General features: G+C 34.9%; 1 protein-coding gene across 5 annotated transcripts in view; it reads right to left on the bottom strand.

Moving 5' to 3' along the window:
• The window catches only part of LOC129235674 (uncharacterized), a 206045-nt gene that overhangs the window by 88442 nt on the left and 100064 nt on the right, over positions 1-17539 (bottom strand). For all 5 annotated transcript variants that reach the window (XM_054869652.1, XM_054869653.1, XM_054869655.1 and 2 more), the window contains one exon: positions 17374-17403. The gene's annotated coding sequence lies outside the window, so the exon portion shown is untranslated. The remainder of the gene's footprint in view (positions 1-17373; positions 17404-17539) is intronic.

The following is a 17539-nucleotide window of genomic DNA, read 5'->3' as shown; positions in this document are numbered from 1 at the left end:
GTTAGACTTTTTCTATGGACGCGCCGTGTGAGAAAAATAGAGGTTATGTGAACAATTCATTACCGATGCAGGCACTTAAGGCGAGTATCGAGCAAGTTATTCGTGAGATATGGCCGCAAAGTGTTTCCAAAGCTTTAGAAAACTGGGTTAACAGGGTGAGCTACTGCGAAGCCTCCGAAGGCAGCCACATGAAGAAATTCGTGTTCCGTAAATAATGGGAATGTTTGCACTTTCGGTTAAACCAATAATATACCGAATACGGAAAAAATCTGATTTTTGTTAATTTTTTTGAATTTAAATATAAACCACTATTTGGACAACCTGGTACATTAGAGTGCCTTACCAAAAACCAGCCGCGATTTTTTCACCTGAATTTAAAATTTTATGATATTTTAAGACTTTCGTTAAAATATTTCGGAAAAAATATTAAGATTTACGTGAGTTGGACCAATTTTAAATTTCCTGAAAAAATCGAGTTTTTTTATAATGGATGCACAACAAAAACATCTGCCATAGAATTCTACTATAAGTCGCTTAATACACCAAAGCTCAAAGTTCAAATTAAACGCTAGAAAATAAGCCAAAATGACAAATATATGCTTAAAAAAATTCGCCATTGTTGTACACATATTTTCCATTGACATAAATCATATCATAAATCTCGGCTAACATTTTAAATTGACTTCCCAAAAACCACTGCAACTCTTTCATTACCCGTTTGACAGGTACTCATAAAAGTATGCAAATTAGATGCGTATAAAATTTCACTACAGTACACATACATACATTAATTTCCAACATATCTAGCGACTAATAAAAAAACAAAAACAGCAACGATGTACTTAAAAGCGAAAACTCTCACTTGCCAAATGACAAAGTAACACAAATAAAGAAATTTAAGGCTCTTAATGCACTACGTTTTTGGAGCATTTTTGTACAAATTCAGCGAACGAATGACTGATTACAGATTTTCGAGTACGACACGTTAGTCAGTCAGCTGTGCAGTTACGGGTATTCATTTGTATGGGTTTGCGTTTGCGACGTGCCAAGAGAAATTCCAGACAAACTGGTAATCGGTCAACTGCGGTATTCTTGCTAAAGTAGAAAACAAAGGAGGCAATGAGATAAAAATAGAAACTCAAATGACGGCAAAACGTTGCAGTCTGTTTTTCTTTTTTGTTTTTTTTTTTTTGTGGAAGAAAGTATTGCTTAAAACTAAGCTAAACTTAATAATATTTATTTATTTATTTATTCATTTATGTCTAACAAAATTCAGGACAGACATTTGAGATATAAATTCAGAACTAAAATACAAATTAACAATATTTAATATTAAAAAGTGTGGTAAAATTAGATTATCTACATAAGAAACCATTAAGTTGCTAAAAATATATACAAGTTACAGTTGAATTTTAACGAAATTAATAATTATGAAACTAAAATAACAAATATTTACAAGGTATTATTTTGATTGCATAGAAAGTAATTTTTTCATTGCATTTGAAATACTTGTTTGGCCCGAGAAAGGTCCAAATTCAAAAAGGTTGCGAGATAAACAATGTTGCCATTAATTAGGTCAAAGATATATGAATGCTTGAAAAGTACCTCTGTCACTTAATGGAAAGAGACTAATCAAACGACAGCGTGATTCATATGATGGTTTCGGGTCTGAGAAATTAAGTGAATGTAGAGCTAAACGCACAAACATTTTATGAACCCTCTCCACTCGATTTATATGGACTGTATGATAAAGTCTCCAAATAAAAGAGGCGTAATCTAATTTGGGCCGAACAAACGCAGAGTATAATATCGTAAGAGTATATGGGTCAGTGAAGTGTGATGAGTGACGTCTTACAAAAGCGAGTATCGCAAGTAAATTGGAAACCGCATATTTAAGCGCGTGATAAAATTAAGCTTTGTATCAAAAAAAACCTTTAAATCTTTTATCATATCCGACGAAGCGAAATACAGTGGATTCTGTTTTTATGCGGTTTTGAAATAGTGCGGTTTTTTTTTAAATTAAAAAGTGCATGTCGACCTATCGGGAATTGTACATACATATAAACAAATTCTAAACCAGCTAAGCAAAAACTCATCACAGATTATATCAAAAATGCTAACCCTACAAGTATGGAACCGCCTGCATCACCATCCAGATCAGACTTGTACATTTCCTCAAGTGACGGAAGTGATTTTACGCCAAATCCTAAACGAATGCGCAACATGCGGGTATTGTCTGATTCTATTTCTGACGATGTAAATTTATTTTTCGATTCTGACGTTTCTTAAATAAAGATATAATTTTCAAAAATACACTTTTTTGTTTATGTGATTTTATTACATTATTTCAGATTTATGCGGTTCTTAGCACTTTTGAAACGTATCTATAGTTTTACTATAGAACTGGAATTTTTTTTAGGCTGTTTCTTGCGGAACGTACATATATACCGCATAAAAAAAGGAACCTACTGTATGTATAATTAATATGATAAGAAAAATTAAGAGTTAAGAGTTTTTAATCTTTCACAATCCCTCAATGAGGGAACCGAAGTCTACTGAAGAAGTATTGTAGCATTTGTTTAGCAGTGCCAACACGAGGGGGCTGTGTAGATGAAAAGCAAAAAGTGAAATAAATTTGAAAGACAAGTATTTGCAAGGCATTAAGCGCCAAATTGAAGCATATTTGTTTACTATAATGCGCCTTGTTTATCATTATTACCGGGATATATAGTGCAAAAAGCAATAACAACATTCAGTGTATACAAATACTAACCTGCGATTACGCAATAGATATGGCGCCAACGGTAAATACTTGTTGGAAAATATTAGCTCAGAACAGTTATATGCTCGTATCATAAGGATGGTAAAAATGACTATCTGCCAAATATGATTCGCTCACTTCTCGTAATAAAAATAAATTCCGTGATATGACAATTTCCTTAGCGGATTGCAAAAAAACAAAACAAAAGCAAATGCAAACAATTGATTAACTTGGGGAGTAAGGGGATTTTAGAAATCTGAGGAAGCCGCTATCAGCATTCTTTAACCACAATTCTTACTTTCACCTCTACGAGGCTCACCCTGAGTAACCATAGCTAAATACGATATATCCAATCCGCGTGAGAGGCATGGTCAGGGCTAGCGAGAGGGGAAGTTTCGGGGAGTTACTTTGACATACACAATTTAAAGGCCTACCGAAGTTCGCACCGTCTGCCTCAGAGCGAGCGGCTGCAAAAAGCATCTGTTCTTCAAGTGAGAAGCGTCCTCACGCAATTGAGATCTAGTCATCTTACCCGCGGAGCTCACCAGATCTTGCTTAGGTCTGTAACTTATGAATGTACTCCACTTTTTTTTCGAGCTACAAGAATTTAAATCTCCAAGTGGTACCCACAGAAATGTGGAAAATCCACCTGCTTGGCAGGATGCACGTCGAGCAGAATTTGAATCTATATTGAAGTAGATAGTTCTATAACAGAAACTCATTCGGGGTAAAATGAATAGATGATGAATAAATTAGCTTGAACTAGGAAAATGCTTTAACGTTTATGAATTTTCATTAGCTTTAGTAGTTTTTTGTGAGTAAAAAGTCGATATTTGACCTATATACATAAATGTCGCCTCCGGAAAATGATGCTTTTGACCTTCAATTAAAAAGAAAAAAATGTGACAGAGTTGTGTCGAATAATTCAATGATATAGAAGTTATGGCTACGATATGGAATTTAAGGATAATCCCTCTCGGATGAAAAAGTTTGAAGAGTTCATTTTTAGGGTTGTTTGTTTATTCAAATCAGTTTTAAGACAGGAGTGAGTCTCATCACTTAGCACAATTTGAAGGGGGAAAGATTCTATGATATTTTAATTGAGTTTGAATTGAGTTGCAAGTTCCAGTGACGAATAAAAATGCTGTGTCCCAGTGTAATGACAGGTTAACTAAGAGGCAGTAAAACTTATATGATTTATCACATGAATTTCACACATAAGTTTCACAATAAGTGTCATGCCGTCAGAACTTCTCTTCACTAGAAAAATAGTTTAAAAAACCACACTCTATTTGTAATATCGCTAACAACTGTAAAACCATCAGTCATGTACTTACTAAGCAATTATTTATTACATTAATCGTGATTTTTTCGCCATTTACTCGTAACATTGTATAATTACTTACTATTTCACTTTGTTTCGAAACTTTCTTCATTTATCTTCACGTCAAGCAGCTGCCACGTAATTACCCACCGCCCACATTTGAGTTGTAGACACGCTATTATATGCATATAAATACAAGTGTTTCATAATTTTCGCAATGAGGCATAATTTTTGCACAGACTGTCGTAATCTTTGATAGATTGCAAAAATATTGGACACTAATTTAAGGGTAGAAAGCCCAAAGTCGCTATTAAAAACATATAATACCCACATTGGTGACGTTCCAGACGATTGCACTGTCATGCATTTAATTATTTTCAGTTGCGACAGCTGTTTTAATTCTAAGTACAAATATTTATATGATTATAATAATGCGATAATGTTGTCATACTTAGGACCTGCTTTGGTTATTGCCGTTTTTGTTGTTTGCTGACACGTGGAGTTGCCCGCTTAATGAATAGTCATTCTCTTAATTGTTATAAGAACCTTAAATAGAGTCGTATACAGTTAACTAACGCACCACTTAACGAACATGTAACAAGCGAAAAAAATTGAAGAAACAAAAAATGTTGCGCTTGACGAACGAAATTTCGCATAATGACTGAAGAAAAATGTTTCTGTTTATTGATTTGATTTGACTTGAATCGAATCTTCCTGGAAGAAATTTGGGCACGGACGCTTAGCCAATTGCGCATCTGAGGAGCTCCTCGCAGTGTCCACAGAGCCAGTAACTAAGGAAACTATTTTTTGGGCTTACCAGAATGGGGTTTTTTTGATTTATTTTTGTTTTTAGATGGGTGAGTTAAGGTTCATAATGACTTCGCACTTACAGCGACCGTCGTCTACTGCGTTTAGAGACGAGGCCACTCAAACAATCCCTCCTCTTCTTCAGAGGAGACACCCTTCCCGGGACTACTTTCTACATTACTTCGGGAGGGCACAGAGCGGCATCCATAAAGGTCAAATTCTATTCACCCACGTCTGGGTCCACCGTCTTCTTGTGCCCCTGTCTGTGAGGCTTCGCTTTATTGCCCTCCGTTGAGGTCTATGTTTTTTCCCCTGTAGTACGTCCTCTATGTATCTCTTTACTACGTTCTAGCTGTCCTCGCGGCCAAGCATTTTGCGGAAACCAGGTGGGTGTAAAGCGAATAACACTGATATCAATGAGCTTGTGGCAGAGCACAGTACTGAAAAGCTTGCGAATTTGCAATATGCTTTACAGCAAGCAGACGTAAGGGAGACTAACGTTATCGGGCGAGGAGGTAACAGTGAAATTAGTGCATCCTCGTAGAATCATTGGAAAAGTCCATCGAGCATCGAGGTTAGTACCATCACTTTTTATCGAGGAAGTCGAATTATTTTCAAAAGTCCTTTTCCAACAAAAGCTCAAGCAGCAGTTGTGCTCGCAAAATTAATGGAAATAGGCTCCCAGACTTGGCTTCTTCGAACCCCTTGGATTCCCAATTTGAAGAAATGGCTAACGGGAAAAATATTCTGTTCAAACGAGGAGGTGATTGCATACGCGAATGCTTGGGCAAATTCTATTATTCGGAACGCAGCAACAAACTACAACAGCATTGGACGAAGTGTTATCAAGTGCATTATAACAGTTCTTGGTGGCACCTTAAACCTCATAAATGCAGAAGTTCCAAAAGGACTGCAATGGAGACTAAACGAGGAACTTAGTGAGCTAGATTACGCTGACGACATCTGCTTTATGACTCCCATATTAGCCCATGCCACTGCAAAACTTCACTAACTAGAAAATAATGCGTGAACATTTGGTCTTAAAGTACTTCACAAAAACTAAGCATATGAGAATACAAACAACAAACACATCTTCTCTTGAAATTACTCCTCTTGAGCGCCATCATTATCGAAGATGTGCACGAATGTTTTTAGTAAAAATTTTTATTTGCGTCCTCCTTTCCGCAGGCTGTACATATGTATGTATATGTATATGCTACAATTCTTGCAATAACAGTCGGTATTGAAATATTTTAGTCTTTTTTGGCCTGAGACGCATTATTTTATTTTTTTCACTGATTTATATGGAAATATTGATTTTGTTTGATGAACTTTTCGCATAACGAAAGAGATTCTGAAGCGAATGGTGTTCGTTAAACGAGGGATCACTGTGCCTACATTTGTATGCATGTATGTATATATGCACCTAAGTGCATACATACTGATATCCAGGTAATCTTAAACTTCAACACAATTCATTAAGTCATTAATTTTTTTCTTTATTCATATTTTCCCTCAATGCCTATTAGACAGCGACAGACCATTAAACACTCGCTAATTTTTTACCCTTTTCGCACTTTGCTCAAGTCTATAAAAATATCAAAATGTTAGTTTTAATTACTTTTTTCTATAGCCTAGCACCTATGCAGATTGAATTTCAAATTAGAGAAGTTTGTGTTACACAAATCACTTTCGTACAAATATTTGTCTAAATATAGATTTTCAAATTTTTTAAGCGGTTTGCGCTTAAGTTTGCTTGTTATTAAATTCGCTTTCCATGCTATTTGTGTTATACAGCTCGCCATGTACGGTAGTCAGTGACAGCTACATACATCATGACTCTCCCACTAATAACTAAACTATTCTCCTACTTTGAGTCCAAGGGCTCAACACACGGTTGTGAGAATACGGTAAATGGACTCTCAGTGCAAAAGAGTAACCTTGTTGCCTTACTGCAGTAATTACTAAGTATCAGAGAGGGCTTCCGTGTTATAGAGAATATGTAATTGAGCTTGATTATTGCATCAACAACAACATATGTAACAACATACATAATGTACTTTAGAATGATTGGTAGCATAAAATAGAGGGCGGTGTGCAGTAATTGCAAGAATTCTATTGAAATCAAGTCTGTTCGGGTAACAAAAAAATAAATGATGTGCATTTTTGTACTCAGCGACCGATTTTACAGAGGAATTGGATGATCTGGTTCCTGCTTTTTTTTTTTTGGTTTTTGCTGTAAACTAAATGTTATTAAACTAATGTTATTATTTCTTATTCATTTGGGTTTCATATATACATATGTATATTTTTTTCCTTGATTATTACAACTCCCGATTATCACTTTAGTTAACGGGAGTGCGCGTCATGATTACACGCACACTCCTATATCAATTAACCAAGATTACACATAGAGTAAAGCATAAAAAAAAAAAATATTGCATAGAAATAAAAAATTCTCCCTAAACCAGATCCGAACGCATTTGTTTAAATTTAAATCCATTACGTAAAACTTCAAATCCAGTCAATTATATAATTTGCAATTCAAAAGAAATTATTCGATAAACATTAATTTAGAAATACCATAAAGGGGAAGAACTTAGGAAGAACCAGTTTTGCGTATAAAAAGTATAATTAAAAAATATTCATTTATTGCGAAAGCAAGCTCTCGCATACTCATTCTGCGCACCTTCTTCCCTCCTTATCTTTCACTAGCATTTTGCCAAAGAAGAGCAAAAAAATAACAACAACAAAAATTTTTAAAAGATAAATATTAAGATTAATCCCCAACAGAAAATAATTAAAAGTAAATAAATATTTATATAGATAACACCAATAAAACGGTTCAATAAAAAATCATAGCTATTAGCAATGCGCAAAACAGCAAAACGAAGATAGTAGTTAATAAACAAATGAAATACATATATTAAAAAACAAAAACAAAAAACGCTATTGTTGACATATCAAATTGCTTTGGCAAAATAAAACGCACTTTTTCTAGGCACATAAATACGTACAGTGCATGTATGTGTGTACATGTATGTATGTACATATATACGTGTGAATATACATGTGAAAAAAATTGTTGATGTCGCCCGCAAGCTCGGAATCATTGGAGCCCGGCAAACCAATCAAGCATCACCAGCGGCGACATTCAGCGGCAACAACAACCTGGGCCAAATAAAGTTAGCTGCTAATGCGCAAAGCAACAAGAAGTAAAAGTCGTCGTCGTAGTGGTGACCGATGAGCTGTAACAATCAGTGACAGGAATCGAAACTCAATATGGGGACACAACTAAAGGAGCGATATGCTAAACAAACAGTCTGTTGTGAAAGAAAAATATCCATACATACTTTATAGATAAGCCGACTAGTTCCGTATTACATACCTTACAACCAGTTTGCTTTGCAGCTGATATACAAAGTGGCACAAAGTTAATCACCCTTTCGGAAGATTTATACTTTTAACAAATGATGACGCATGTCGTGAACTAGACAGCTGCAGTATACAAACAGACAAAAAATGAAGCGCGTAAATGTCAAAGTCAAGATTTTCACCACTCAAAATAACTTATTTTTTATTTAGGAAAAAAGTGATTCAAAAACAAAAGTGGATGATTAATTTTGTGCCACCTTGTAGTTCGCCTTTTATCTTTTTTCAACGCTAGCAACTGGTATTCATTAATAACAATTTCCAGCCTGTGAATCAGTCGTATACCAATCAACCAACTAGTAAGGTTCTGCATCTGTTTTATACTAATTAATGAACTAGTCAGTCACTGCATCAGCAAAAAACCAGTTAGTGAGCTCATTCATAGTAGATAAGAAAAGGATGTATGTATGTATGCTCGTAATATATGTATATCCTCATATAATCCACAAATGCAGAATGTAGAGATATGACCAACATCAGACCGTTATCCGTCTCTCAGCGAATTTTACACGAATTAGCTGATTGGCTGATATAAGCGGTTTCTTTACGAAAAAACTTAGATTGTGTTGCCGTCGGAACAACAAGTGATTTGACTAGTGTGTGAATACCTGTGAAATGAGTGAACAGAATTGTGCTGCCGAATCCCCGTTGACCTGGCAGTCGAAGTTACTCTCACAATTTTGCTTTGGATGGCCAAAGCTTGTAATTTATCATGCTTGCATATAATCCTCATCACTCGAAACAGTATTGATTACAGTAGTAGAAGAAAATGTGTTTTGCTTACAGCTCCAATTAACCATTTTACAACTGGTACAATTGGGATTACTCCAGAACTAGTATGCCTTTTTTCATCATATACATATGTACCAGTTAAGAACTATGCAAAATATTTACTGCGTAGTTCGGCTTTTCCCCACTGGTTACTCATTACTTTTTTGTCGATTACAAAGTTATTGGTAGCAGCAATAAAAGAGCGTATACGACTTTGGTATGAACTTTTTATGTAAATTAAAACATAGTCTATGATGAAAGCATTTCTATCGTATTCACGTATCAAGTCATTATGTAAGTGAACTGGCTATAAAGCATGCAACAAAATTATGTATGTATGTAGCGTTCTAACTCGAAGAGAAAGGGGCAATATATAATATATACATATACATAAGTATATATGTATAATTGGCGCGTACACCCTTTTTGGGTGTTTGGCCGAGCTCCTCCTCCTATTTGTGGTGTGCGCCTTGATGTTGCTCCACAAATGGGGCAATATGGCATCGATAATACTCGTACACTAGTATTTCCTTTATTTAAAAAACTAGCATACCCGGCCCCCTTCGCTGGGCACACTAAAATAGAATAGATATGGTTTAGAACAGAAAATATATGGTTTTCATATTATTTATTTCTTTATTCTTTATTCAAGCGCTTTGGCATAAACAATATTTTTGTTTTTCTATTTGTTTTTGAGTAAATATAAAATATAAATTGAAAATCAGGAAAAAAGAAGATTGTTTTTAAAGTTTTTTTTCCTGATCATCTATGAATTTTTCGTTTCAATTTATATGTTTTATTAAGCATTGGAGCTTTTTAACCATTATCCATTTATATTTTTCAAAAAAAAAAAAAACGAAAAAAATTGTTTTTTCCACGAACACATAATAATTTCATTCGGATTTCACATTAAATTCTCAAATTTCGTAAGAAATTATTCACTGTTCCAAAATCCACTCCAAAAAAATTCACAAACAATTTTTACATGTTGCACTTACGTTTTTTCCTTATGGCATCCAAATCAGAAAGAAATATTGACACATTGTAACTCACACTGTCAATTTGACAGTTCAGTTCCGTCCCAAGCGTTAAAAAAGTAAGCGACATTATGGCTGGTTCAAAAGAACGCTGTACCCGTTGCCACTGCTCCGAATTACAACCAAACTTTGAGAAACCCATTTTCAATACTTACTTAACAATGTGCATAAGTTTGGTTTTCGAGACCCTAGTCATCAATAGGTATGAAAATTACCCCGTATTAAAGCACTTATCAACAGCTTTCATTTGATACCCATATTGTACATACACAACCAAAGGTTACCCGGGTCCACGTTTTGACCTATATCTCGAGACCCCAGTCACGGAGTGGCATGAAAAATACTCTGTACTAAAGCATTCACCAACAGCTTCAATTTGATACCCATATTGTACATACACATCCGAAGGTTACCCGGGTCCACGTTTTGACCTATATCTCGAGCCCTATCCACCAATAGGTATTCAAACTATACGGAAATCATCTTCAATACCTACTTAACAATGTGTGTAAGTTTGGTTTAATTCGGTTCAAAGACACGGCGGGTCCACGTTTTGGCATATATTTCGAGACCTTAGTCATCAATAGGTATGAAAATTACCCCGTATTAAAGCACTTATCAACAGCTTTCATTTAATATCCATATTGTACAAACACATTCTAGGGTCCACGTTTTGGTCTCTATTTCGAGACCCTAGTCACGGAGCGGATGGAAATACTCTGAACTAAAGCATTCACCAACAGCTTCCATTTGATACCCATATTGTACATACACATGCGAAGGTTACCCGGGTCCACGTTTTGACCTATATCTCGAGACCCTATCTACCAATAGGTATCCAAACTATACGGAAACCGTCTTCAATACCTCCTTAACAATGTGGGTAAGTTTGGTTTAATTCGGTGCAAAAACACGGCAGGTCCACGTTTTGGCATATATTTCCAGACCCTAGTCATCAATAGGTATGAAAATTACCCCGTATTAAAGCACTTATCAACAGCTTTCATTTGATACCCATATTGTACATACACAACCAAAGGTTACCCGGGTCCACGTTTTGACCTATATCTCGAGACCCCAGTCACGGAGTGGCATGAAAAATACTCTGTACTAAAGCATTCACCAACAGCTTCAATTTGATACCCATATTGTACATACACATCCGAAGGTTACCCGGGTCCACGTTTTGACCTATATCTCGAGCCCTATCCACCAATAGGTATCCAAACTATACGGAAGCCATCTTCAATACCTTCTTAACAATGTGTGTAAGTTTGGTTTAATTCGGTGCAGACACGGCCGGTTAGCGAACACACACAAAAAGTTGACTTTATTTATATATATAAGATTTTTTTCAGTTTGTGTCCGAAAAATCCAAATATCTTACGGAACCCTATTTTTTTCCAAAATAAAATGTAATCCATGTTACTCTTGGATAATGTAGTTTTCGAATGGTGAAAGAATTTTTAAAATCGGTCCAGTAGTTTTTGAGCCTATTCGTTACAAACAAACAAACAAAGTTTTCCTCTTTATAATATTAGTATAGATGAGAAGATCAATGAGAGCTGCAGACGCGATGAGTTGACTTGGAAAGCGACGTGATTAGCATAAATTGAATTTAATTGCTGTCGACTATGGAATGTGCATAACATTAAAGGAATAAAGCTTGATATGCCATTTGAATATGAAGAATTTTAAAACAAAATTTTTAGTTTATACTTGAATGTGAAGGAGGAATATATAGAATAGGGACTGAGAAAGTTCTGAGAAGGCCCATATATCTGAGAAGAAATGCTGAAAATGTAATGAATGCCCGTTAAAGTAATATTTCGTTTTGGTTTGCCAACAATTCGTACTTTGGACGTACTTTACGATGACATAGGCCCCTATTATGAGTTACATTCGATCTTCAATATTCGCTGGTTGTCGAAGATCGAAAATCGAATGTCAATTTGGTATTATGAGCGGTGCAACCCTATCGAAATTTTCGTTGTTTACCGAATTTAGAGTCGAATGCAATTTTGCTTTCGATTGTATAGCGTATTGAGGGAAAACTTGTTAAAGTGTAAGTTGTTTGCGATTATTTATGGTTTTATAGTAACCAAATAATAAATATATACTAATTTTGTTAATTTTATGCAGGTCGAAAGTCGTGAGTACCAAACAACAATTAGTAAGGCGAGTCCACAATTCGCAAAAGGGATTTGCACCAAAGCTCAAGCAGCAAAAAAATGGGAGGAATTTATTGTACAACGGAGCTGAATTGCTTGGGACCACCAGTGAGAACGGCAGCAAAATGGATTAAGCTTAATAATGTTTTTTTTTTGTGATGTTTATAGAAATACATTTTTATTTTCCCTTGGCAGGTATGGGCTGAAATATGTACGTAGAGGTACTGAAATACATATTTTTTTCGAATGACGAATAATTGAATAAAGAAAATTTATAACAAAAATAAAACAGAAACTGTGGCGTAAAGGTTTCTATTTAATACTTTTTAGATTTTTCTATAATATTCTCAAAATTTCATTTCTTATGTTTTCTACTTCTCCGTTATTTGACTCCACTTCAATATCATCAGCATCATCGTACACAGTGGGTTGAGCAAGTCCTAGCATACCTTCATTACCAATACTCAATTGGTACGATCCCTGAGCACAAAATCGCAGAACTGTGGCTAGCTTTAACATATTTGGAATGGATTTGGCTCGGGTGCACTGCTGCAACTGGTTTTCTGTACTGGACAGTAGGTTCATAAACGCCTCTTTAGATAATCTAAAGTTCTATAAAAATCTGTAAGGAAATTTCTGTAATCTTAAGTACGTCAACACATTTTGAGAAGTCTAAACTTACTCAGTGGAAGCCATTTCTAGGGGGTTGGATGCGCCCCTCAACTGTTTTCTACTTCTAGCTAGTTCCACTAATCTTTCATCGTCCGATGAATCGTCGAACCACAACTCCGTTGTACTCATTTTCACAAAAAATACCTTTTTTAACTTTTAAAAATGTTGTTAGCAAAGAATTTCAACACAATCGGTTGTTCTTTTATTTTGATTTGCTGTATCAGCTGAGAAAAAATTATCTATTGTAAATGCGTCGAGCGATCGAAATTCACAATAGTCCTATTCTGCAGCGAATGAGCACCATAATACCAAATGAAAATTCGTTCGATCAGCACTTTCGACTACAGTCGAAGATCGAATGTTGCTCATAATAAGGGCCATAGACATAGCTCAGTGAATAAAGATCCATCGGCTACGTTGGCTATGTCATGTCGTCCGAATTGATACAAGGAAGAGGAAGGCCTCTGCGTTGGAAAGATTAGGTCGAGAAGGACTTGGCTTTCCTTGGTGTGTCCAACTAGCGCCGGTTAGCATGGGAAAGAAACGACTGGCGCACTTTGTTAAGCCCGGCCAAAATCGCATAAGCGGTTATCGCCCCAATTAAGAAGAATAACTGCATCAAGCTCAAAAATATATGGGTCTGAACTTCCGGCTTCACCAGAAGAAGATTCATTCATTTAAAATCCCGCTACCAAATCGAATCAGATAATCTACGTCTTCGGATGGGCTTGAGGTTGAGCTTGAATAAATAAAAATTTATATTCAGGAGGCGCCAAAGGCAGACTTCGTAGAGCTCTTATTAATATAAACGTTATAAACAGCGATAGATAATCCAGCGCTGAGCATTACAACTAGGCTCTCGAAAGCTTTCAAAACATATGACGAGCGGCTTATGGGTCGTTTTTAGGAATTAAATGCGAGCTAAACCTCCAGTTAGAGAAGTCATGGTTAAGTATTAGTTATCATTTCCATTTTTATAATTTGTAAATTTTATAATTATGTATTATAATTTTGTAAAGTTTGCACTTTGGATATAAATCGTTAGATAATCCGCTATACTCTTATACAGAAATAATGAACATTCAGAACAAACGCCAGAAAAATCGTCAAAACTGGTCAAAATGTTGATGTGCGGATGTCCTTTTGTCGCCGGATGCATCTCCTCACATATTAATGCTCAACTAACAAATGAGGCGGAAAAAGGTGGGATTACATACATATGTATTTATGTAAATATACTATAAACTGCAGCCAAGAGTGTTTGGAGTTGGATGCCACCACCTCTGTGGGCATAAAATATTGAATGATTTGGCAGTCACCGATTGTCTTTCCTTACATTCAAACATTTCTCATAGCAACCAGCGGCATAAAACTGCAGGAAAGAGAGCGTTAATACTAATAATACGGTAAGTCTTTGATACACCAAAATTAAAGTCATTTAAACTATACCAACCGCTTATGGTTTCCGCACTTTTTTAATTGTGTAATTATTTTATGCCTGGCAAATTTACTTCACTCTTCCGCAATTAGTATTTTTTGTGCTTGCACTGAACAACGTAATCCTGTTGCAACTATACAATTACGTGCATTTTCATTAATCTTGATCGACAAAATTATGATAAATTTACTGTAGCGCAGGCAAAGCAGCATTTTGTCGACAATTTGTTGCTGCAAGCGCTTCCGAGTAACTCCCCATTTTGCCACTCTAAAATGTTGGCGTTTGAATTTTCGGTTTTTCTTATTTTTTTTTTTTTTTTTTGGTTTTGCCTAAATGAAAGCAGCAGTGAAAGTATTGCTGCTAATGCCTTGTATTTGGTTCAAGTAATTTGGGAACTTGCGTGGTATGTTTCCGCCTTTCTTTCTAGTATTTTTCTTCTTTTTTTTTTTGCTAATAAAGCAAAAGTTATTTTCCCACTTTTTGGTTTTGTTATTGTTTTTTTTTTTGTTAAAGCTTTTTTTCTGTTGTTAGTCAACTAGAATTAATAATTTAATTCATTCTACAAGCAAATGCAATTTGACAGTTGGCAACTAGATAGTTGCAATATACAAACAGACAAGTATAAATGGGTTCAAGGATGCGTCGTGGACAATGAGTTTTCAACTTCCCAAGTCAGGAGGAGCAGATAATTCAATTGTGATATTTTACAGACATTTTTTTAACGTACAAAAAATTAAAATTTCTCTCTGCTAATTTGTTTGTATATTAACTGAATTAAACTGTTCAAACCTGGTATAAGGATAGCTTCATATACAAGTTTCTAGATATAGGTAAGTATTACTTTTAATACCTACACATAATTACCTTATTAAAATGGTCGAAGGCCTATAAACAAGGCCTGATTGTGCTTATTTTTATTGTCAGTCTATATGTGTGCGTGTGGTGTGTTGGTGTGGAAACTGCAAAATGCCCAATTTTCGTTCAAAAAGTACACAATCAATGTTTATCTGGTGTGGAATCACTAACCAAAAGTATAAAAAATGCAGGAATGATAGAAACAAAATTGCGCCCATCAGAGAGTGTGTGACGTCACATTGGCCGAGTTATGCAGTGTTGCCAACCATTTGTTCTTCGCAATAAATTTAGTGCGAAAAATGCGACAATTTTTAAATTTGGTGTTTGTTTCTTATTTTTAATTTAAAGCTACCAAAACTGTAAGTTAAAAAAAACTGTATTATTAAACAAAGGAAGGTTAAAAAAGAGAAGATTTTAGTGCTAATGAAAATTTGTTGCTTCTTATAAAATTTGATATTTTGAAATTTAATTTTTTGTTCCTTTTAAGGTTATGCAAGAATATTAAATCTTCTTCTCTCAACTCTTTTTAAGATTGAAAACCTTTTTATACATTTTAAAAAGCGTTTGAACTTACTGAATGCGAATTAAAACCATAGAGGTGTAATTGTTTCTTCCGGTCCTCAATCCTTAGTGGGACATAGAGCATCAAGAGGTGTATTTATAGTAAAAATAAGCAAGGAAATACTACTGAAGAAACTAATATATAACAGCATTTTTACTAAAAGAGTACCTTACCTAGTTACATAACCCCAAATATAGCAAAAAAGTCGTTCCCTTAACACAAGAATTTCTCTTAACAAAAACTCATAAATTAAATTGTACATAACCATATCACATTTATTTAAAAAACGCATATTTTAAATACAATTTGTCACGCATACAAAGTTCTTTAAGTAATTCAATAAAAATTTGGTATTTTATTCTCTTTAAATGGGCGTTTTTAGTGCTTTTTTATATTCAAAGCAGTAGCGAGAGAAATATTTGACTGCTGAAAGGAGAAGAACACCAACAATAACCGCAATCGGGGGCAATGCAACCAGATGTTAAAAAAAGTAAAGCTAAACAAATCTGAGTGAATTATTGAACTAATTAAAAAAATTATAAACATTACATTTAATTAGATTAGGGAAATTAGAGAAATGTCATGAAGAAAAAACAAGTCTCCGACATGTCCGACATGTATTGAAGCTATGCATTGCATTAACCTCTTCTCATAAGAGCGGCTCTTTCTTCGAGTTTCCTAAACCAATAAGCTCAACAAATTTAATAAAAGCTGGTTAGCCGTATCACAATGCTGTGATGAAGTTAAGTTTTTCTCCTTCCGTTAATTAGATTTTTTCAGTTAGAGAAATCGGGCTTTTTCAATGAGATACTAACGGCTTTTAAGACTTTTAGGGATGAAAAGTTGACATCAATTTCTTCATATCCATAAAGACCCACTTCTTCTGATCTACCTCTTTTCAATTGTATCCTAATGGAGGCTATCCATCTAAGTAGCCTCTTTTTGAGAGCACCACTTTAGCCTAATCTAACCTAACCTAAACAACAGCCGTTTGGCGAAAGACATACACAACAAATGACAAACTAACAGACTACCCATAGAGGGCCATGTGGCATTGCCTAGTAAGAACAATCAGTAGGAAAAACTTTTATCAGTTTCTTATCCGAAGTGAGTATTCAATCTCCCAGTTTACTAGCTAATACGCCACGTATAATCGCACTCGGCTACGGTTCGCCACGATAAAATTGCAGTAAAATTGCGAGACTAACCGGATAAGTTTATTATGCATGTAAATGTAAATTTCTGTGGCTTGATGATTATCACGGCAGCTATTATTTTCTTCTTTTTTTTGCATGGGTAGATACACGGCCACTTTAAAATTACAATTAAGGAAAAACTATTGCTATTGAGCAGCTAATTGTTTTTAGATTTAATATTAGCAGTGAAGGTCATAATTCACTTTTATTTTTTTGCGAAGGTTTGTTTAAACAACAAATAAAAATGTCCGTAAAAAAGCAGTAAAAATTGCGAAGTGTATAAATCTCTATTATTTTTAGAACGGAATGTCTATTTTATTCCACCATTTTTTTATTTTTTTACTCACCATTTAGAGATTGAGGCATATAAAGCTGACCTGAAAGACATAAAAATAAATTATTAATAAATAGCTTTCAGAGGTCAATAAATAAGGTATTTATTTATTAAATATAAAACGAACTTACGTTTTTTTTTGGTGCTGAGATATCGCAAGTGGATTATATACGTATATA

The sequence above is a fragment of the Anastrepha obliqua genome, chromosome 1, assembly GCF_027943255.1.
Source record: "Anastrepha obliqua isolate idAnaObli1 chromosome 1, idAnaObli1_1.0, whole genome shotgun sequence".
In the NCBI taxonomy this organism is placed as follows: Eukaryota; Metazoa; Arthropoda; class Insecta; order Diptera; family Tephritidae; genus Anastrepha; species Anastrepha obliqua.
The sequence above is the reverse complement of the archived record's forward strand: the minus strand, read 5'-3'. Positions and strand labels throughout refer to the sequence as shown.